The sequence below is a fragment of the Hylobates moloch genome, unplaced genomic scaffold, assembly GCF_009828535.3.
Source record: "Hylobates moloch isolate HMO894 unplaced genomic scaffold, HMol_V3 SCAFFOLD_6, whole genome shotgun sequence".
In the NCBI taxonomy this organism is placed as follows: domain Eukaryota; kingdom Metazoa; phylum Chordata; class Mammalia; order Primates; family Hylobatidae; genus Hylobates; species Hylobates moloch.
In genome coordinates this window covers 116,231,999-116,253,438 of record NW_026652281.1, presented here as the reverse complement: position 1 = coordinate 116,253,438, position 21,440 = coordinate 116,231,999, and the positions used below count along the sequence as shown (strand labels likewise).

At 44.9% G+C, this 21,440-nt stretch overlaps 1 protein-coding gene across 5 annotated transcripts in view; it reads left to right on the top strand.

Annotated features, from left to right (window-relative positions):
- The window catches only part of SIL1 (SIL1 nucleotide exchange factor), a 334,141-nt gene that overhangs the window by 103,669 nt on the left and 209,032 nt on the right, over positions 1-21,440 (top strand). For 2 of the 5 annotated variants that reach the window (XM_032158026.2, XM_032158027.2), the window contains one exon: positions 5,345-5,445. The exons of the other annotated variants lie outside the window; for them this stretch is intronic. The gene's annotated coding sequence lies outside the window, so the exon portion shown is untranslated. The remainder of the gene's footprint in view (positions 1-5,344; positions 5,446-21,440) is intronic. 5 annotated transcript variants of the gene reach the window in all.

Genomic DNA, 21,440 nt, shown 5'->3' with positions numbered 1-21,440 from the left:
TGACTTAATCTCTTGGGTTCGGCCCTGTAGAACATCTATGGTCTGGGCTTTATCCTCCCTTATATTCTGATTTCACTGGGCTGTGAAAAGCAACTTTTGTCCCTAGAAATGTGGTGACTCAAGAACTTTTGCACTTTTTGCCCTTTTGCTCAGCTTCCACTGAGGCAGGTTTGATGGTTGTTCCTGCTTCTGGCTACTTTGAAGGGCCTGGTGGTCAGGCTGGTGCAGCATAAGGTCCCAGAGGCCACTTCTGTTAATGACATCTCTGAGAAAGTGCTCTGGGTGAACAGATACAACTGAAAGGGAAATACATTGTACAGAATCACTGCTTGACTGTGGTCAGCCAAGGGGCAAAACAGTATAATAGCCAGAAGGAAGTCTGCATCTCCATGGAACGTTTTGCAAGGTGATATCTTATCCTCTGGCTGTCTCATTTTTTTCATAGTCCCTAAGTGCCCCAGCAGTGCTTACTTGCCTGGCATCACCTTCTAGGTCTGAGAGTGTTGCCACAAATGATATCCCCATCTCCAGTAGAAATTAGCTCCCAGGAATATCTCGGGAAGAATACATGAGATACTGAAAGCAGTGCAGTTTGTCTCTAGTGAGAGGCCCTGGGTAACTAGAGAATGGGGGAGGAGGGAGACTTACTTTTCACTATATGTCTTTGTGTGCCTTTTGAAATTTGAAACATAGGCATATACAGTAAGTCCTCACTTGACATCGGTCATAAGTTCTTGGAAACTGTGACTTTAAGTGAAATGTATACAAAACCAATTTTACTATGACTCATTGGTATAAACAAGGGTTAAGTTCCTACAGGATATTTCTTGTTACAGAAACATGACCCAACCTCTAAATAAAGACCAAAACACTTCTAATATTAAAAATTGAGATAAATGTGAGCTATACATACCTTTAAGAAGGATTAATAAAAACAAGTGAGGTAATTACTACCCAATTAGTTCAGGGTCTTGGGTGGCCAGAGCCCATCCCGGCAGCTCAGGGCGCCAGGCAGGAACCAGCCTTGGACAGGACGCCATCCCATTTCAGGGTACACTCACACACCCTGATACTCTTGCAGACTGGACCCCTTAATACACACCAACGAACCTAACAGGCACGTCTTCGGGATGTGGAAGGTGACTGAGGACTTGGAGAAAACCCACACAGACATGGGGAGAATGAGCAGATTCCACACAAGCAGTGGCCCTGACTGGGAAACAATTATTTTTTTCTCATCGGTGTTATAAGGAAATAATGTTGATCGAAGCAATGTTATTTGGAGACCTGCTGTATTATTATTTTTTAAATGTAGCTGAGCAGACCCATATGTGGTCTTCTCTTCAAATTTTACTCTGTCCTCACTTTACTCCTGACGTATGGATTTCTCTGTAAACAACTGGACCCAATCGCTGTAGACTGCCTCTCAGATGTGACAGCTTGGCCTCTCTGCTCCCTAGAAATGTCCTAGGGTTTCTCATGCAGGGGTCTTTGGAATAACAGTCAGGCCTAAAGTGTGTGCAATATTTTACTGTTTTCAAATTTTACTGTTTTCAATCTGATTCTTATGACATTCCCATTTATTTATTTTTTAGTTGTAGTTTTTTTAGAGACAATGTCTCACTCACACCCAGGCTGGAGTAACAGTGGTGTGATCGTAGCTCACTGCAGCCTCAAAATCTTGGGCTCAAGATATCCTCCCACCTCAGCCTCCTGAGCTGGGACTATAGGCATGTGCCACCATGCCTGGCTAATTTTTTTAAATTTTTTTGTAGAGATGGGGTTTTGCTATGTTTCCGAGGCTGGTCTTGAACTCCTGGCCTCAAGCGATCCTTCCACCTTGACCTCCCAAAGTGCTGGGATTACAAGAATGAGCCACTGTGCCTGGCCACACAACATCCCCATTTTATGGTGGTAAAATATTGAGGCTCAGAGAGTCTAAATGACCCATTTAGGGTCATACTGCCAGCCAGAGTAGGGCTGTGACTAATCCAGGTAGCTTTGTCTCCTATTCATGTACCTTGTTCTTAGTTCTTGTAGCAATGAAGCAGTCCTCTTTGGAATTCTTTACCATTTCCAGGGCCATTGCAGTTAGGGCAGGAATGGAGTGGTGGTGATTCCTCTTTCCTCTTTTGGTTTGAGCCCTCCTCTCAGGACGCTTAGTTACACAGACCTGTCAACTCTGGAAAAAGGGGATCAGTAGTAGGTTTCTCCACTTTTTGGAGAAACCTAAACTAAAGCTTCAATGGAGCAATACCTTTTAGGAGAGTTTGAACTGACACTCTGGCTTCCTATTCTTTGCGGAGAATTATTGCTGCTATTAGGCAGAGGGCTTTGTTTCCATGTTACAAATCTTTTTAGCAAAGAAGTAAGTGTGGAATAGAATTGGAAGGACTTGTGTAGTCCTTGGATATAATTTAATGCTCCACATCCCAGAGAGAGTAAACATTATAAAGTGTGCAAGATGGGTTTGGATTAATATCCTGACAGCATGTGGCTTGGCATGTAGGGCATTCCTTGGAGACCCTTCTTACCATACACAGCCTGCCTTTGCCGGGTGGCCTCTTTGCACAGGTCTTCTCAGCAGCTGTTGTGCACCTGGGTGAATCATCAGCTTCCCTGTGCTTTGAAAAAACCCATTTTAACTGATGAAAGCCCTCATACAGGAGGTGCAATAAACAGACAACCTTGAAAATGTTTTTAGTACAACCTAAGCTGCTTCTGAGTTTGTCCAGGGTATTCACCTCCATTAGGAGCACTGGCTGATTCTCACCTCTGGTCTCTTCTGAATACAATATGCAAAATCACCTTGCCCTTTCTGCTCTGCTGCACCTGACATCATGGGTGTGGAAGGTCTCTGGAAACTCCAGGGAGGCAGGAGCACCATGGACATGGAGGAAAGGCTTATTTGCTTTTAAGGACCATGCAGAAATCCTTGGCTTTTTACTTCTGTTAGTCCTACTTAAATCAGAATTTAAAGCCTTCAAATAGAATTCTGTGTATTGCTGAAATAGCATGGAGTAGGGAAGGCTTCTTTGTAATTTCTGAAGAGAACTTGGGGGCATGTAGAGGTCATGCTTAGGTTTTTTCCTTACCCGGACCTGACCTGTGCCGGGCCAGTGCGGTTTGCCCTAGAAAGAAGTACCAGCTGATGACTTAGGGCCTTAGTGGTGTGCAGCTTTGCAGGCCTGTAAACTTAGTTCATCCAGGTTTCAGTTCCTGGGGGCCTGCCTCAGGCATGTGAAATTCATCAGAGACCATCAAGTCACAGTTCCAGTTAACTAACTCCAATAAACCTGACGACTAAGTTGATTTATGTGGACATGTAAGAGCATTCTCTCCTCTATAGGAGAGGTTAGCTGGGAAGCCAGCTCCCCTCTGGAGGAAACCAAGGCAAATTATGGTGGAAAGCTTTTGGGTCATATCGTCAGATACACACAGATTTAAACCATGTAACAGCTGTGAGACTTCAGAGGAGCCACTCAACCTCCCTGCTCCTGTGTCCTCATCTGTGAAACCCCCTGGGGTTTTCAGATGTATACATGGTAAGCACTCAATAAATGTTTTGTCTCACTTGTTTCTCACTCTTCCCTCTTCCCCTTCTCTCCTTCCCACTTTGTCCTTCTAGGGCTATATTGTAATCTGACCAGAATACACTTGTCAGTCTATTAAGGCACCAGGTACTGGAGATAGACTCATTTTTATTCTCTAGGTTCCCTTTATATATTCTTTGCCATCCACGGCTCTTTCGTTACCACAGGTTATAATAGGAACGGTTAGATTCTAGCTCTTGTCAGTGGCTTCCAGGCTAAGGGTTCTTTCTGGTTACCATTCAATCCACCATTATTTGCTAAGTACCCATTGTGTGCCAGGACCTGCTTAGCCCTGGGAATATAGTGATGAATGAGACAGATGTGGTCCATGCCTTGAGTAACACCTCTTCAAACCCCCTCCTTAGATAGGTGACTTCTGTGGATGACTGGCCCTGCCCGTTCTGTGTTGCGTCATATTAATTTCCTTCTGAGAGGGCAATCTTCTCCTTAGACCTAGGGAACAGTGCCTCTTTGTGCTGCGTGGACCTTCCCTGCTGGCTTGCCTGCTCCCAAACAATGAGAGCAGCATGTTGAGGCTGAAGGAGAAAGCCCCCCGGGCTACTACTGGCCCGGCCACACATGTCCCAAGAGCCTGCACTTGGCACTCCTGAATGTTCCTTTTCTCCTTGCACACAGATTATAGTGTTTACTGCTCCTTTAAATTTGAATAACCTTCCACCCCCTTCTCTGCCTTAAAAAAAACAAAAACAAAAAAACAAAAACTGTGTATTACAGCGTAGAAAACAAAACAGGCCAGCCCTGGTCCCCTGGCGAGGTTTGTTTTAACGTCATTTTTTAGTGAAGCCTTGCTGTGGGTTGCCTTTAATAGGGCTAATGTGTAATTCAGTCATATTGATAGTTTGCAGTTACAGAATCTCACATCTTTTTTCTACCTTGATTGTCATCAGCAGTGTGAAAGGTAGATGCAAGGGCTTTGGCTGACAGGAGGTGGGACTTCTCTGCTTTGGCCTCCAGACTCTATCCTGGCCTCTGGTGCGTCCTATAAAGAAGGCTGAGCAGCCAGTTTAGTGATTTCTCAACTTCAAAATAGAAGCCTGGAGATAGCCCTCTGCCCTACCCCTCCTCTCCCTTTTGCCAATTTTACCAGCAGTTGCCAAGAACTGTGTGTGGGGAACCAGGCAGAATGACTCTCTGGAAATCATTTGTTTGAGAACTCCCAGTGGAGGAATGCATTTTCCTGTGCTTCTTCTCTTGTGGTGGTGTGTGCTGTTGTGATTTGGTACTGCTTGTCCCTCTGCAGTACTGAGACCTGTATATATAACTCCTCCAGCCCTGCAGGGGTTTTCAACAATAAATTGCCTGCTGGGTGGTATTTCCCCCAAATCCCTGGGAGAGCAGGGGAGCATGTTAACAATTAGGGACCTAGTTGAGCCTCTGTTTCTGGCACTGTGACTAGAGGCATGGTGGGTGAGCCCAGATGAGCCATGTTTCCCACCGCTGCTCGGGCTGGGCATTTATTGCAGTTGGATGTAACATTAAGAGTCACACTAGAGGCTTGGTTGGAAAGGAGAGAGCACTGCATAATTATTGCTTATGTACTGTTTAAACCTATCAGCCAACAGATGTCAAGTGCAGGAAAAAAGCACAATAATGTTATTATAATGGCATAATACTTATCATTATAATAATCAGCTGGCATAGCTTTTGATAAGAGGCAGATCCTGAAATGAGTGCAGGGGGAAGGGTTAACATTGAACTATAGCACAATGAATGTATGCTTAACCTTGCAGAAGATGCTGTGTAGAGGCGGATGACTCAGGTATGGAGTTGCTGCCCTCTCTGCCTACTAGAGGAGCTATGGAGACTTCAGCTGGGATTGTCTGCCCTGCAGGTACTGTCTTTCTGATGGTGTGATGGAGCACACCATCCTTTGGTTTAAGGCATGCTACACTGCAGGAATACCATCCTAGTGCCCAGAGCTGTGGGTTCTGGGAAATGCAGAGACTTCATCACTGTGGTCTCATTTTGGGTTTTCAGAAAATCCAGCCTCATGCCCATAGTTGCAGATGATGAATTTCGCTCCCTGCAACAAACTGTGCTCCAAACCTAGGAAGTGGTGGTGCATCTCAGTTTTGTATGTATCAATTGTGGTGGGTTGTGCTCATGGAAGACAGACTTTTCTTTGCCAAAGAGCTTACCAGGAGCTACATTCCCAATTCTGGTTAGGAAGGTGGTGGTAAAGGGGTGAGGAGCAGAGTGGGGCTAATAGATGACCCACAAAGGCAGCATTGGGGTAGGAGAAAAAAGTCTGATTCAGGCAAAGCTGGGTGTGACTTTTTTTTTTTTTTTTTTTTTTTTTTTTTGAGATGGAGTTTTGCTCTTGTTGCCCAGGCTGGATTGCAATGGTGTGATCTTGGCTCATTGCAGCCTCCAGCTCCTGGTTTCATGTGATTCTCCTGCCTCAGCCTCCCAAGTAGCTGGGATTACAGGTGCACACCACTATGCCTGGCTAATTTTTTTGTGTTTTTAGTAGAGACGAGGTTTCCCCATGTTGGTCAGGCTGGTCTCGAACTCCTGGCCTCAAGTGATCCACCCACCTCGGTCTCCCAAAGTGCTGGGATTACAAGCATGAGTCACTGTGCCCGGCCAACTTTTTTTTTTTTTTTTTTTTAAAGAGACAGGGTCTTGCTCTATTGCCCTGGCTGGAATGCAGTGGCACAATCTTGGCTCACTGCAGCCTTGACCTCTTGAGGTCAAGAGATCCTCCCACCTCAGCCTCCCTAGTAGTGGGACTACAGTCATGTGCCACAACACCTGGCTAATCTTTTAATTTTTTGTAGAGATGGGATCTTGCTGTGTTGCTCAGGCTGGTTTTGAACTCCTGGTTTCAAGTGATCCTCCCACCTTGGCCTTCTGAAGTGTTGGGATTATAGGTATAAGCCATCACATCTGGCTGTGGGTGCGACCCTTGACCTTACCATTCAATAGTTGGACAAGTTGCTTAACCTTGCTCAGCATCAGCTACCCATCTGTGTATGTGCTTATTCATTTCCCGTTTTTTTTTTTTATTAATAGCCCTGTCTATAAAGTACCTGTCACTATGCCTGGCACTAAGTGGTGCTCAAAAAATACTTCTGCCTCCCTTCCTGCTACCCCCTACCTGCCTACCCTACATAAGAGAAGGGTAAGGAGAAGATCCTCCTGCTTCTGTAGAGGGAAAATGGCCTTAATTAGAGCTTTATGCGAACTTCTTTAGTTGCTGATATTGCTTTTCTGAGCCACAATCTGTGGACCTCCTCTGAAGCTGCCTCATCAGGAGAGACTTTGATATTTAGTGTTTGGGCACATCTCTGCTTCATCCAAGGAGTAAAAGAGGGTTTAAAATCTCATCAGGGCACAGAATGCCTGCTTCTGCCCCTGTAGCCTTGCCTCCCCTCCCTTCTTTCTTTGGGTGGATCACTCGGAGGGCACTGTCTGCCCTGGGGATTACTCATTTTTTTCAGGGGGTCCTGGTTGTTTGGTTCAGTGTCTTTACTGGGGAAAGGCTTTTGTGTTTGTGCCTGCCTGGGCCTGTGCTGTGCCTTCCTTATTTTGGAAGCCTGGAACACTCAGACAAGGTGATATCTTTTTAGACTGTTTCTGGCTGTAGGCCAGCTTATCACTATGGCTACCACCAGCTTAAAGAATGTCAGACAGAAAGTAACTTCTGTAAGAAATTTGGGAGAGAAAGGGGGAAGGGGAGAGAATAGTTTGGCTTAAGGTCACCTAGGGAAGAGAACAGCTCTAAGTAGAACTCTTTGATTTGGATACAGCTTCGTTTTCCTTCTCTCTGAAATTTTATTTTTTCAGTCAACAAATGTATATAAAACATCTGTTACATTCCAGACACTGTTAGGCCCTGAGATACAGTGTCAGGTAGGGTTCCTGCTTGGAGTGTACTGATGAATATGTCAAAGTTAGTAAAATTACACTTGCAATAAGTGTATTGAAAGAAAGAGTTGAGAACATTTGAGAGGGATTTGACTTGGTCCTAGGGCTAAGAGGGTATCAGAGAAGGCTTCTTTGAGGAAGTGATGTTCGAGTAAATATTGTGAAGACCAAACAAGTATTTACCAAGCAGAGTGACAGGAGGTTGAGGAAAATTTCAGGCTGAGGGCCTAGATTTGCAAAGGCTCTGGAAGCAGGCAGTGGGTGGGGAGTTGTATGAGGAACTGAAAGTATGGTTGGGGCACAGAGAGTGAGAGGAGCCAGCTGAGGTTGGAGGGGTTGGTGAGGGCAGGCCTTGTCAGCTGTGGCAAGGCATTTCATATTTACCTGGAGAACAGGGGAAGCCTTTGGAGAGTTGGTGGTGGTTTTGGTGGTTTTGGATTTGCAAATGAGCAGCACCCTTTTGGACACTGGCTGGATTTTGTTGAGGGAGTGAAAATGAAGATCAGAAAAGGAACATTACTGTAATAGGTTGTTTTCCTTCAGTCAGCTAAATGGTAATCTTGAGACTAATCCCCTTTAGTGTGGCCTTGTTCCTCCTGATTCATGTGCTCTCTCAGTGCCAGTAGTCAGTGTGTTGTTGGGGCACCTGGCCACTCAGCAGACATGGTGGCCCAGGGTGCCAGCACTTGGCATCTTTCCATCTGCACAGAAAAAGGCCTGGAGGTTTCAGGCTTGTCACATGTTAACAGCTGACAGCTACAGAGTCCTTTGTAACCTGCTGTGTCACCATCCCTCTCTTGGCTGTCACTCCTGGGTAAGGGCTACCCCCTTCACCTTGGACCACTTAAGCCACTGACACTGGCAACTCCCAGAGATGTGATGTGCCAAGTTAGAAAAGCCAGCACCTGTGGTTTGTGTAACATTCAGTTCTGGTTGATGTAGATGTGCACATGTTCTCTCTTGGCAGCAACCAATGTCTAGAGGGCCGGAAATGGGCTGGAGTTGTTCCTCCCACTGTGTGGCCAGGAAAACTGAGGTACAGGAGTTGCCTGTGGTATAAAGAAAACTGGGTCAGAGTTACGTGCTGCCAGACCAAGTGTTAAGTGCATGGTGGGCGGGTATAGACCCTAGACCAGACTCTTTAGTGATACTGTGGCCTTGCCCACTACTCCTTTCACTTATTCGTCTGGAAGGCCATGCTGCATAGTGGTTAGGAGCTTGGCCCTTGGACTGGGGCTGACTTTAGTTAGAATCTCAGCTTCTCGGCTGGGCACAGTGGCTTATGCCTGTAATCCCAGCACTTTGGGAGGCCAAGGCAGGTGGATCACAAGATCAGGAGTTCGAGACCAGCCTGACCAACATGGCAAAACCCCGTCTCTACTAAAAATACAAAAATTAGCCAGGCATGGTGGTGTGTACCTGTAATCCCAGCTACTCAGGAGGCTGAGACAGGAGAATCGCTTGAACCCAGGAGGCAGAGGTTGCAGTGAGCCGAGATGGTGCCACTGCACTCCAGCCTGGGTGACAGAGCCAGTCTCAAAATAAATAAATAAATAAATAAATAAAATAAAGGCCAGGCGTGGTGGCTCACGCCTATAATCCCAGCACTTTGGGAGGCCAAGGCGGGTGGATCACAAGGTCAGGAGATCGAGACCATCCCGGCTAACACGGTGAAACCCCGTCTCTACTAAAAAAAAAAAATTAGCCGGCTGTGGTGGCGGGCGCCTGTAGTTCCAGCTACTCGGGAGACTGAGGCAGGAGAATGGCATGAACCCAGGAAGTGGAGCTTGCAGTGAGCGGAGCTTGTGCCACTGCACTCCAGCCTAGGCGACAGAGCGACACTCTGTCTCAAAAAAAAAAAAAAAGGAATCTCAGCTTCTCCACTTGGAAGCTGTGTGACCTTGGACTATTTACTTCACTTTCCTGCCCATTAATTTTCTCAGCTCTAAATGGGGAATAATGATGGTGCCATGGTCTGAATGTGTGTCCCCTCCAAATTCATATGTTGAAACCTAACCCTCGAGGTGGTTCCTTTGGGAGGTGATTAGGTCATGAGGGCTCCACCCTCATGAATAGGATTAGTACCCTTATAAAAGAGGCCCGAGGAGCTTCCTTGCCTCTTCTGCATGTGAGGACCCAGTAAAAAGGTGCCATCTATGAAGCAGAGATCCCTCACCTGACATCGAATCTGTTGGCATCTTGTTCTTGGACTTCCAAGCCTTTAGAATTGTGAGCAATAAATTTCTGTTATATATAAATTATCCAGTCTAAAATATTTTTATTTTATAGCAGCCTGAGCGGACTAAGATAGAAATTGGTTCTGAGAAGTAGGGTGCTGCTATAATAGATACCTAAAATGTGGAAGCAGCTTTGGAACTGGCTAATGGGTAGAAGGCTAGAGGAGTTTTGAGGTGCATTGCCATGAAAGGAGCCTTAAGGGTAATTCTGACGAAGGTTCAGAAGAGAAAGCCTCCGTCTTCTTAGCGATTATCTAAGTGGTCTTGATCAGAATGTAGATAGAAATCTGGATGGTGAAGGCCATTCTGATGGTGCCTCAGATGGAAATTAGGAACATCTTATTGGAAACTGAAGGAAAGGCCACCTTCTTATGAAGTGGCAAAGAGTCGGAGTGCAGTGGCCCATGCTTGTAATCCCAGCACTTCGGGAGGCCAGTGTGGGAGGATTACTTGAGACAAGGGGTTTGAGGCTGCAGTGAGCTGTGATTGTGGCACTGCACTCTAGCCTGGGCCACACAGTGAGACACTGTCTCACAAAAAAGGTCATAAGAGAAACAGGTCTGTAGTTTTCTTTTTTTTTTTTTTCTTTTTGAGACTGAGTCTCGCTCTGTTGCCCAGATCATGCAATGGCAAGATCGTGGCTCACTCAACCTCCACCTCCCGGGTTCAAATGGTTCTCATGCCTCAGCCTCCTGAGTAGCTGGGATCACAGGCATGCGCCACCACACTCAGTTGATTTTTGTATTTTTAGTAGAGACGGGGTTTCACCATGTTGCCCAGACTGGTCTGGAAGTCCTGACCTCAGGTGATCTGCCTGCCTCGGCCTCCCAAAGTGCTGGGATTACAGGCATGAGCCACCACACCTGGCCAGTCTGTAGTTTTCTTGTAGTGTTTGTCTGGCTTTGGTATCAGAGTAATGCTGGCCTCAGAGAATAAATTAAGGAGTATTCCTTCCTCTTCAGTGTTTTGGAAAAGTTTGAGAAGGATTGATGTTAGTTCTTTAAATGTTGGTGAAGCCATCAGGTCTAGGGCTTTGCTTTGTTGGGAGATTTTTGATTACTAGTTCAGTTGGCTTGCTAGTTACAGGTCTGTCTATTCAGAATTTCTATTTGTTTGTGATTCAGTCTTGGTAGATTTTGTTTCTATGCATTTGTCCATATCTAGGTTATCAAGCTTGTTGGTGTACACCTGTTCATAGTACACTCTTTTGTTTTTTGAGATGGGGCTTCGCTCTTGTTGCCCAGGCTGGAGTGCAGTGGTGCGATCTTGCTCACTGCAACCTCCGTCTCCTGGCTTCAAGCAATTCTCCTGCCTCAGCCTCCTGAGTAACTGGGACTACAGGCACATGCCACCATGCCAGCTAATTTTTGTATTTTTTAGTAGAAACGGGGTTTTGCCACGTTGGCCAGGCTGGTGTCCAACTCCTGACCTCAGGGGATCCACCTGCCTTGGCCTCCCAGAGTTCTGGGATTATAGGTGTGAGCCTACTGTGTCTGGCCTAGTACACTCTTATAATCCTTTTCATTTCTGTAGAATCAGTGGTAATATCTCCACTTTGATTATTTTTTCTTTTATTCTTTTTTTGAGACACAGTCTTACTCTGTCACCCAGGCTGGAGTGCAGTGACATGATGTCGCTTTACTGCAACCTCTGCTTCCCATGTTCAAGTGATTCTCCTGGCTCAGCCTCCTGAGTAGCTGGGATTACAGGCACATACCATTATGCCCGGCTAATTTTTGTATTTTTAGTAGAGACGGGGTTTTGCCATGTTGGCCAGGCTGGCCTTGAACTCCTGACCTCAGGTGATCTGCCTGCCTCGGCGTCCCAAAGTGTTGGGATTACAGGCTTGAGCCACTTCGCCCTGTAGTCTTTTTTTTTTTTTTTTTTTTTGAGATGGGGTCTTGCTGTACTGCCCAGGCTGGTCTCAAACTCCTGGGCTCAAACGATCCTCCTGAGTACCTGATATTACAGGCATGTGCCACCATACCTGGCCCAACTTTGATTTCTGATTTTAGTAATTTGAGTCCTCTCTCTCTTTTTCCTTTTTGAGACAGGGTCTCACCCTGTTGCCCAGGCTGGAGTTTGATGGCGTAGTCATGACCTCCTGGGCTCAAGTGATCCTTCTGCCTCAGCCTCCCAAGTAGTTGGGACCACAGGCAGCTGCCACAATGCCTGGCTAATTTTAAATTTTTTTGTAGAGATGGGATCTTGCCATATTGCCCAGACTGGTCTTGAACTCTTGTGCTTAAGCAATCCTACCTTGGCCTCCCAAAGTGCTAGGATTATAGGTGTGAGTCACTGTGCCTGGCCTCTTTTAAAAAAGTCCATCTAGGTAAAGGTTTGTCAATTTTGTTGATCTTTTTTGCATAACTACCTTTTAGGTTTGTTGATTTTTTTCTGTTATTTTTCTGTTCTCTATCTCATTGATCTTAGCTCTGATCTTTATTATTTTCTTTCTTCTGCTAGCTTTGGGTTTAGTTTGCATTTCTTTTTTCAGTTCCTTAAATTGTAAAGTTAGGTTGTTGTCTGTGATCTTTCCTGTTTTTTTTTTTTTTTTCTTTTTTTTTTTTTTGAGACAGAGTCTCACTCTATCACCCAGGCTGGAGTACAGTGGTGCAATCTCAGCTCACTGCAAGCTCCGCCTCCTGGGTTCACGCCATTCTCCTGCCTCAGCCTCCTGAGTAGCTGGGACTACAGGTGCCTGCCACCATGCCCGGCTAATTTTCTTTTTTTTTTGTATTTTTAGTAGAGATGGGGTTTCACTATGTTAGCCAGGATGGTCTCGATCTCCTGACCTCGTGATCCACCCGTCTTGGCCTCCCAAAGTGCTGGGATTACAGGCGTGAGCCACTGCGCCTGACTGATCTTTCCTGTTTTTTAATGTAAACATTATAGTTATAAATTTCTCCTTTAGTATTGCTTTTGCTGTGTCCCGTGTAAGTTTTAGGTATTTATGTATGTATGTATGTATGTATGTATGTATGTATGTATGTATGTATTTTTAAGACAGTGTCTCACTCTGTTGCCCAGGCTGGAGTGCAGTAGCATGATCTTGGCTCACTGCAATCTCTGCCTCCTGGGTTCAAGCAATTCTCCTGCCTCAGCCTCCTGAGTAGCTGGGATTATAGACTTGTGTCATCACCCCCAACTAATTTTTGTATTTTTAGTAGAGATGGGGTTTCACCATGTTGGCCAGGCTGGTCTGAAACTCCTGACCTCAAGTGATCTGCCTGCCTTGGTCTCCGAAGTGCTGGTATTACAGGCTTAAGCCACTACACCCGGCCCTCATTTTTTTTGGTGTATATTCTTTAGCTATTTTCTGTGTGGTTGCCATGGGCATTACATTTAACATCCTGAAGTTATAACACTGTAATTTGAATTTATAATAGCTTAACTTCAATAGCATACAAACTCTGCTTCTTCAACAGCTCCATTTCTCACCGCTTTCAGTTGTTGATGTCATGATATTGCATCTTATATGTTGTGTGTCTAAAAACATAAGCTATATCTATTTTTTTAATGCATTAGTCTCTTAAATTATGTAAAAACAAAATGTGGTGTTGCAACATCCTGGGGGTGAATTCTAGGGTAGGCTATCTTCCTTGGGATCATGGGGGCATCAGTGGGTTCTGGAGTAGGGGCAGAGATGTGAGGCATTATCTAAAATTGGAAATGTCACAGAGGATAGAGAAAAACTCCCCTGAACACTTAGCAATGAATCTGGGACCAGCTGGTGTTTTGCTGCCTGTCTTCACTGTGACCCCAACAGCTGGCAGCCATTGCTGCTGCCATCTTGGGAGTGGGTCCCCCCAAAGTTTCTGATGAGAGATTTGCTTATCTTATTGAGGATCCTTGTGTGTAATGAGTTGCTTTTCTCCCCTTCAAGATTTTGTCTTTGTCTTTTTTTTTGAGACGGAGTCTCACACTATTCCCCAGCTGGAGTGCAGTGGCGTGATCTTGCCTCACTGCAACCTCTGCCTCCCGGGTTCAAGCAGTTCTCCTGCCTCAGCCTCCCAAGTAGCTGGGATTACAGGCACCTGGCACCATGCCCAGCTAATTTTTTGTATTTTTAGTAGAGACAGGGTTTCGCCATATTGGCTAGGCTGGTCTCGAACCTCCTGACCTCGTGATTTGCCTGCCTCAGCCTCCCAAAGTGCTGGGATTACAGGCGTCAACCACCATGCCTGGCTCTAAGCCACCATACCTGGCCCTTTGTCTTTCAACAGTTTGATTATAATGTGTCTTGGTATGAGTCTCTCTGTATTCATCCTGTTTGGAGTTTGTTGAGCTTTTCAACGTTTATGTTCATGTCTTTCATCAAATTTGGGAAATTTTGTACCATTATATTTTCAGATGTTCTCTCTGCTACTTTATCTTCTCTTTCTGGGACTTTCACAATGTGTATGTTGGTCTGCTTGATTGTGTCCCCTAGGTCCCTTAGTCTCTATTCGCTTCTCTTCAGTCTTTATGCTTCTTTTCCTCAGACTTGATAATTTCCATTGTCCAGTCTCCAAGTGTTCTCAGATTATTTCTTTTGCTTGCTCAAATCTGCCTTTGAATTCCTCTAGTGAATTTTTTATTTCAGTTATTGTACTTTCCAGCTCTAGAATTTTTGGTTTCTTTTTAAGATGTCTGTATCTTTATTGATATTTTAATCTTTTTCCAAACATTGTTTTCTTGATTTTTCTCCATGCCTTCCTTTAGTTCTTTGAGCAACTTTAAGGCTGTTGCTTTAAAGTCTTTGTCTAGTAGATCTGCCATTAGGTCTTTTCGGGAATAGTTTCTTTTGTTTTTTTTTTCTTAAATATACCATACTTGGGCTGGGCGTGGTGGCTCACCCCTGTAATCCCAGCACTTTGGGAGGCCAAGGTGGGTGGATCACGAGGTCAGGAGTTTGAGACCAGCCTGGCCAATATGGTGAAACCTCATCGCTACAAAAATACAAAAAATTAGCCGGGTGTGGTGGTGTGCACTTGTAGTCCCAGCTACTTGGGAGGCTGAGGCAGGAGAATCGCTTAAACCCAGGAGGCGGAGGTTGCAGTGAGTGGAGATCATGCCATTGCACTCCAGCCTGGGTGACAGAGCAAGACTCCGTCTCAAAAAAAAAAAAAAATACACACACACACACACACACACACACACACACACCATAGTTTTCTGTTTCATTGTATGCCTTGTGTTTTGGGTTCAAAGTGGACATTTGAATCTAATAATGTGGTAACCCTGGAAAGCAGATCTTTTGCCTTTCCCAGTGTTTGTGGTTTTGGTTTTTGTTTTTATTGTCATAGGCTTTGTGTGCTGAGGATCAGCCTCAGGTGTAAACTTAAGGTCTTCTCAGGTCTCTTTGAGCCTGCACTTTCCCCTGGGCATGTGCAGTGACTTTCTGATTTTCCTTACACATGTAGATGCCTTAAACATTTTTGTTTAGAGGCAGGATCTTGCCACGTTGTCTAATCAGGAGTACTGGAACTATTCACAGACATGATTATAATGCACTATACCCTTGAACTCCTGGGCTCATGCAATCCTCCCATCCCAGCCTTTTGAGTAGCTAGGACTACAAGCATGCATGACTGGACAGGCTTATATAGTTGCCTTTAAAAATTCATTTTTTTTTTTTTTTTGAGACAGGGTCTTCATTGCCCAGGCTGGAATGCAGTGGTGTGATCCCAAGTCACTACAGCCTTAACTTCCTGGGCTCAGGTGATTCTCCCACCTCAGCCTCCAGAGTAACTGGGGCTACAGACACGTGCCATCATGCCCACCTAATTTTTTGTAGAGATGGGGTTTTGCCATGTTGCCCAGGCTGATCTTGAACTCCTGGGTTCAAGCCATTTGCCTGTCTTGGCCTCCTAAAATACTGGGATTACAGGTGTCAGTCACCGCACCTTGCTTGAATGTTCTTTGATGTCTGACTCCCAAAAGGTGAAAAAGATAAATGATCAGGGGCGGGGGGGGGGGGGGGGGAGCATTGGCCCTTTAAATCTCCAGGAAGTCACTTCAGCCTGAGGGAAAGGGGCTTGCAACAGTGCTGGGAGGAGCCACAACAATCTCTGCTACTACTTTGTCTGCACCTCTGTAATCAAAAGCAGCAATCAGAATCAGCACAGATCCCCAATATTTGGAAGACAGTGTTCTTTTTGTGCAAGCTGTGTGCAAGCTGCTCCAGGAACACATACACAACTGCCTGCCGTGAAGGTGGGGGAAAAGTAGCTGCTACTCTGCTAAGAGTTGAAATTGATAGACATTAACTGCAATTTGCCATCCAGGCCTTTCCCTGGAAGTTGCAAGGCTTCAGTTGTTTCCAGAGTTCCAAAATACAGTCATACTTCACTTAACAACAGGGATGGTTCTGAAAAATGTGTTGTTAAGTGATTTTGTCCTTGTGCAAACCTCATAAAGTGTACTTACACAAACCTAGATGGTATAGCCTACCACACATCTAAGCTTTATTGTATAGCCTCTTGCTCCTAGGCTAAAACCTGTACAGCTTGCTACTGTACTCAATATTATAGACAATTGTAACACAATGGTAAGCATTTATGTACCTAAACATTTCTAAACATAGAAAAGGTACAGTAAAAATGTAGTATAAAAGATAAAAAATGGTAGCTGGGCACGGGTATCACATGCCTGGAGTCCCAGCTACTTGGGAGGCTGAGGTAGAAGGATTGCTTGAGCCCAGGAGTTCAAGATCAGCCTGGGCAACAGAATGAGACCCCAACATATTAAAAGAGAAAAAATAAAAAGTGGTACCCCTGTACAGTGCACTTACCATGAATGGAGCTTGCCAGACTGGAAGTTGCTCTAGGTGAGTCAGTGAGTAAGTGGTGAGTGAATATGAAAGCCTAGGATGTTACTGTATACTACTGTAGACTTTATAAACAGTGTAAACTTAGGCTACGCTACATTTATAAAAAATTTTTTCTTCAATAATATATGTAGCCATAGCTTACTGTAATATTTTTACTTTATATACTTTAAAATTTAAAAAAACTTTGACTTATAATAACAGCTTAAACACATGCATGTTGTACAACTGCACAAAAATATTCTTTATACATTATTCTGTAAGCATTTTTCTATTAACAGTTTTTAATTTTACTTTTTAAACATTTTTTGTTAAAAATAAAGACACAAATACATTAGCCTAGGTCTACACAGGGTCAGGATCATTAACATCACTGTCTTCTATCTCCACATTTAGTCCCACTGGACGGTCTTCAGGGGCAATCACACACTTGGAACTGTCATTTCCTATGATAAGAGTGCCTTCTTCTAGAACGACCTGCTTGAGGCTGGTTTACAGTTAACTTTGTTTTTCTTTTAAAGCCACTCCTTGGCTGGGTACTGTGGCTCACGCCTATAATTTCAGCACTTTGGAAGGCTGAGGCGGGAGGATTACTTGAGTCCAGGAGTTCAAGATCAGCCTGGGCAACATGGCGAAACCATGTTAGTAGTCTCTACTAAAAATACAAAACAAAGGCCGGGCGCGGTAGCTCACGCCTGTAATCTCAGCACTTTGGGAGGCCAAGGCGGGTGGATCACAAGGTCAGGAGATAGAGACCATCCTGGCTAACACAGTGAAACCCTGTCTCTACTAAAAATAAAAAAAAAAATTAGCCGGGCGTGGTGGCGGGCGCCTGTAGTCCCAGCTACTCGGGAGGCTGAGGCAGGAGAATGGTGTGCACCTGGGAGGCAGAGCTTGCAGTGAGCCGAGATTGTGCCACTGCACTCCAGCCTGGGCACCAGAGCGAGACTCTGTCTCAAAAAAAAAAAAAAAAAAAAAAAAATTGCTGGTGTGTGCCTGTAGTCCCCGTTACTTGGGAGGATGAGGTGGGAAAATCACCTGAGCCTGGAAAGTTGAGGCTCCAGTGAGCTGCTGTCATGCCACCGCACTCCAGCCTGGGCCATGGGAATGAGATCCTGTCTCAGGAAAAAGAAAAAAAAATCACTCCTTGCCCACGCTGTAGTGCGATGGCATGATCATAGCCCACTGCAACCCCAAATTCCTTGGCTCAAGCAATCCTCCTGCCTCAGCCTTCCAAGCAGCTGAGACTACAGGTACGCATCACCACGCCTATTTTTGTATTTTTTGTAAGGACAGGATTTTGTTATATTGCTCAGGCTGATCTTGAACTTGTGGCCTCAAGGGATCCTCCTGCCTTGACCTTCTAAAGCTCTGGGATTGCAGGCGTGAGCCAGTGTGCCTGGCCCCTCTTAAAAAATAAGTAGAATGAGTACCCTCTAAAATAACAATAAAAAGTATATTATAGTAAATACTAGGTGATAGGAATGTTTCAGCTCCATTGTCATCTTATGAGACCACTGTTGTATAAGTGGTCTGTTGTTGACTGAAATGTGCAGCACATGACTCTGATTTATATCAGACAAATTCTGTCGGTGCAGTTGTTGTCTAGTTAGGGAGACAGATTTCTGTGCTGTTGACGAAGAGTTAGACTCTGTAAAATATTTTTAGAGATTTATTCTGAGCCAAATATGAGTGACCATGGCACATGACATAGCCCTCAGGAGTCCTAAGAACATGCGCCCAAGGTGGTCGGGGTACAGCTTGGTTTTATATATTTCAGGGAGGCACAAGACATCAATCAAATACATTTAAGAAATACAGGCCGGGCGCAGTGGCTCAGGCCTGTAATCCCAGCACTTTGGGAGGCCTAGGTGGGCAGATCACGAGGTCAGGAGATCGAGACCATCCTGGCTAACACAGTGAAACTCCGTCTCTACTAAAAAATAAAAAAAAAAAAATTAGCCAGGCATGGTGGGCACGCACCTGTAGTCCCAGCTACTCAGGAGGCTGAGGCAGGAGAATTGCTTGAACCCAGGAAGCGGAGGTTGCAGTGAGCCGAGATCGCATCACTGCACTCCAGCCTGGTGACAAAGTGAGACCCTGTCTCAAAAAAACAAAATAATAAATATAACAAAAAAGACAGACATTGGTTTGGCCTGTAATCCCAGCACTTTGGGAGGCTGAGGTGGGCAGATCACCTGAGGTCAGGAGTTCAAGACCAGCCTGGCTAACATGGTGAAACCCCGTTTCTACTAAAAATACAAAAAATTAGCCAGGTGTGGTGGCATGTGCCTGTAATCCCAGCTACTCGGGAGGCTGAGGCATGAGAATTGCTTGAACCTGGGAGGTGGAGGGTACAGTGAGCCGAGATCACGCCTTTGCGCTCCAGCTTGGGCAACAAGAACGAAACTCCATCTCAAAAAACAAACAAACAAGAAATACATTGGTTTGGTTCAGAAAGGTGGGACAACTCAAAGTGGGGGCTTCCAGGTTATAGGTAAATTTAAACATTTTCTGGTTGCCAGTTGGTTGAGTTTATCTGAAGACCTGAGATCAATAGAAAGGAAATGTTTAGGTTAACATAAAGGATTGTGGAGACCAAGTTTTATTGTGCGGAGGAAGCTCTCAGGTAGCACACTTCAGAGAGAGCAGGTTGTAAAATGTAAAAGAATGCCTGACTCTTAGTTGATTATCTCCTGGATCTGGAAAGGAAGGAAGGAAGAAAGGAAAACAAGGGAGTAGGGGATTCTCTATCGAATATGTGGATTTTTCCCACAAGGGATCGCTTTGCAGGGCCATTTCAAGATATGGCAGAGAAACATGTTTTGGGGTAAAATATTTTTATTTTCTTCCTTGTTATGCCAGAGTCAGATTGGAAAGTAAGTCACAATATACATGGTTAAATAAAACCCATCTGATGAGAATTTACAGTTTGTAGGACATGACTCCCCAGACCTTTTAGATAGGAATTTGGGCAAGATAAAATCAGAGTTTAGTCTTCAGTGCTTTCTACTGTACCATCTTCCCAGAATCCTCTTCCTTACTACCTTTTGGATTTTGTTCTTTTTACTTCTGTGACTTAGTTTCTTCATCTCAATAAGTGTGTACTGATACCCACCTCCTGGGGCAGTTAGGATGAAATGAAATAATGGAGGTCATGTGCTTGGCACTGGTAGGTGCTCAATGAATGGTGAAGATTGTAATGCCTTTACAGAGCTCAAGTTTCATTAGGGAGAGAACCCATGGGCCCGACCCTAGGGGCTGAGAGAGGCCGACTAACGACATGGGGACAGTGGGGTTGGGTTTGCCTTGTTAGGGAAGGTTCTTGGAGAAGGTATTTGGAGTCAGGCCTCAATCTGTGTCCCTTACTGGGGAAGATGAGTGGCTCCTTCAAGTAGAGAGAAGGCAATGGGCAGAAGCTTTGAGTAGTAACCAGAAAGAACTGTTTTTTCTCTTCCCTCTTGTGAGGGAAGGGATGGAGTCATTAGAGAAAGTAGCTTGGGCTCTTCTGAGTCAGAGAGACCTGGAGTCCCGTCCTGGCTGTGTGCCATGTATGTGTCGCATGGCCTTTGGCATGTCATTTCCCCTCCTATCTGAGCTTTGGTTACTTTATCTGTAAAATGGAGATGATAATATCTTTTTTTTTTTTTTTTGAGACATTCTGTTGTTGTTGCCCAGGCTGGAGTGCAGTGGTACGATCTTGTCTTACTGCAACCTCTGTCTCCTGGGCTCAAGCTATTCTTGTGCCTCAGCCTCCCAAGTAGCTGGGATTACAGGCTTACACCACCATACCCAGCTAATGTTTGTATTTTTAGTAGAGACGGGGTTTCACCCTGTTGGCCAGGCTGGTCTTGAACTCTTGGCCTCAAGTGATCCGCTGCCTCAGCCTCCCAAAGTGCTGGAATTATAGGTAAGATGATAATATCTACATACAGTGTTGGGTGAGGATGAAATAATTGCAATTTTAAATGGCAAAAACCACAATTACTTTTGCACCAGCCGAATATTTAATACATTTAGTACAGTGCCCTTCACTTAGTGCATGTTTAATAACTGATAAATTAAAAAATAGTGAAGCGGCCAGGCACGTTGGCTCATGCCTGTAATCCCAGCACTTTGGGAGGCCGAGGCGGGCGGATCACTTGAGCCCAGGAGTTCAACACCAGCCTGACCAATATGGTGAAACCCCATCTCTACCAAAAACACAAAAAATAGCCAGGTGTGGTGGTGGGCACCTGTAATCCCAGCTATTCGGGAGGTGGAGGCAGGAGAATTGCTTGAACCCGGGAGGCGGAGGTTGCAATGAGACGAGATGGCACCACTTGACTCCAGTCCGGGTGACAGAGCGATACCTTGTCTCCAAAAAAGAAAAAACCGAAATACCGAAAAACAAAACAGTGAAGCATTTCTTTTGGGAAATTAAACTGTTTTAAATTTCTGTGGTTAGATAACTTTTCTGAAAAGTCAGTTTCCATCTTGGAATCAGTTATCAGTTTCCCTCAATTTCTTAAGGAGCATGTCACCTTGCTGCCTGACGCCCTTTGGGCTCACCATCATACTTAGAATCAACTCCAAACTCCTTACCCTGATTATAAGGCCTTTCATATTCCGATCCCTGCCTGCCTTTCTTGGCAGCTTTATCTCCTAACCTCCGCCACTCCCTTCTGCTTGCCTTCTGTGTTCTGGACACAGTAACTTACTTTCTGCTTCTTAAACAGAGGGCCTTTGCTCCACCTGTACCCTCTGCCTAGAATATTTTTCTCTCATCTTCATTAGATGAGCTCTTTGTCATTCTCAACTCAGTTCTGCTGTTACTTACAAGAAAGTCTCTTCCTTTTATCTGGTATAAAGTGACTACTTAAGTCACCATAACTTAACCACTTGATATTTTTCTTGCTTTTCTGCTTC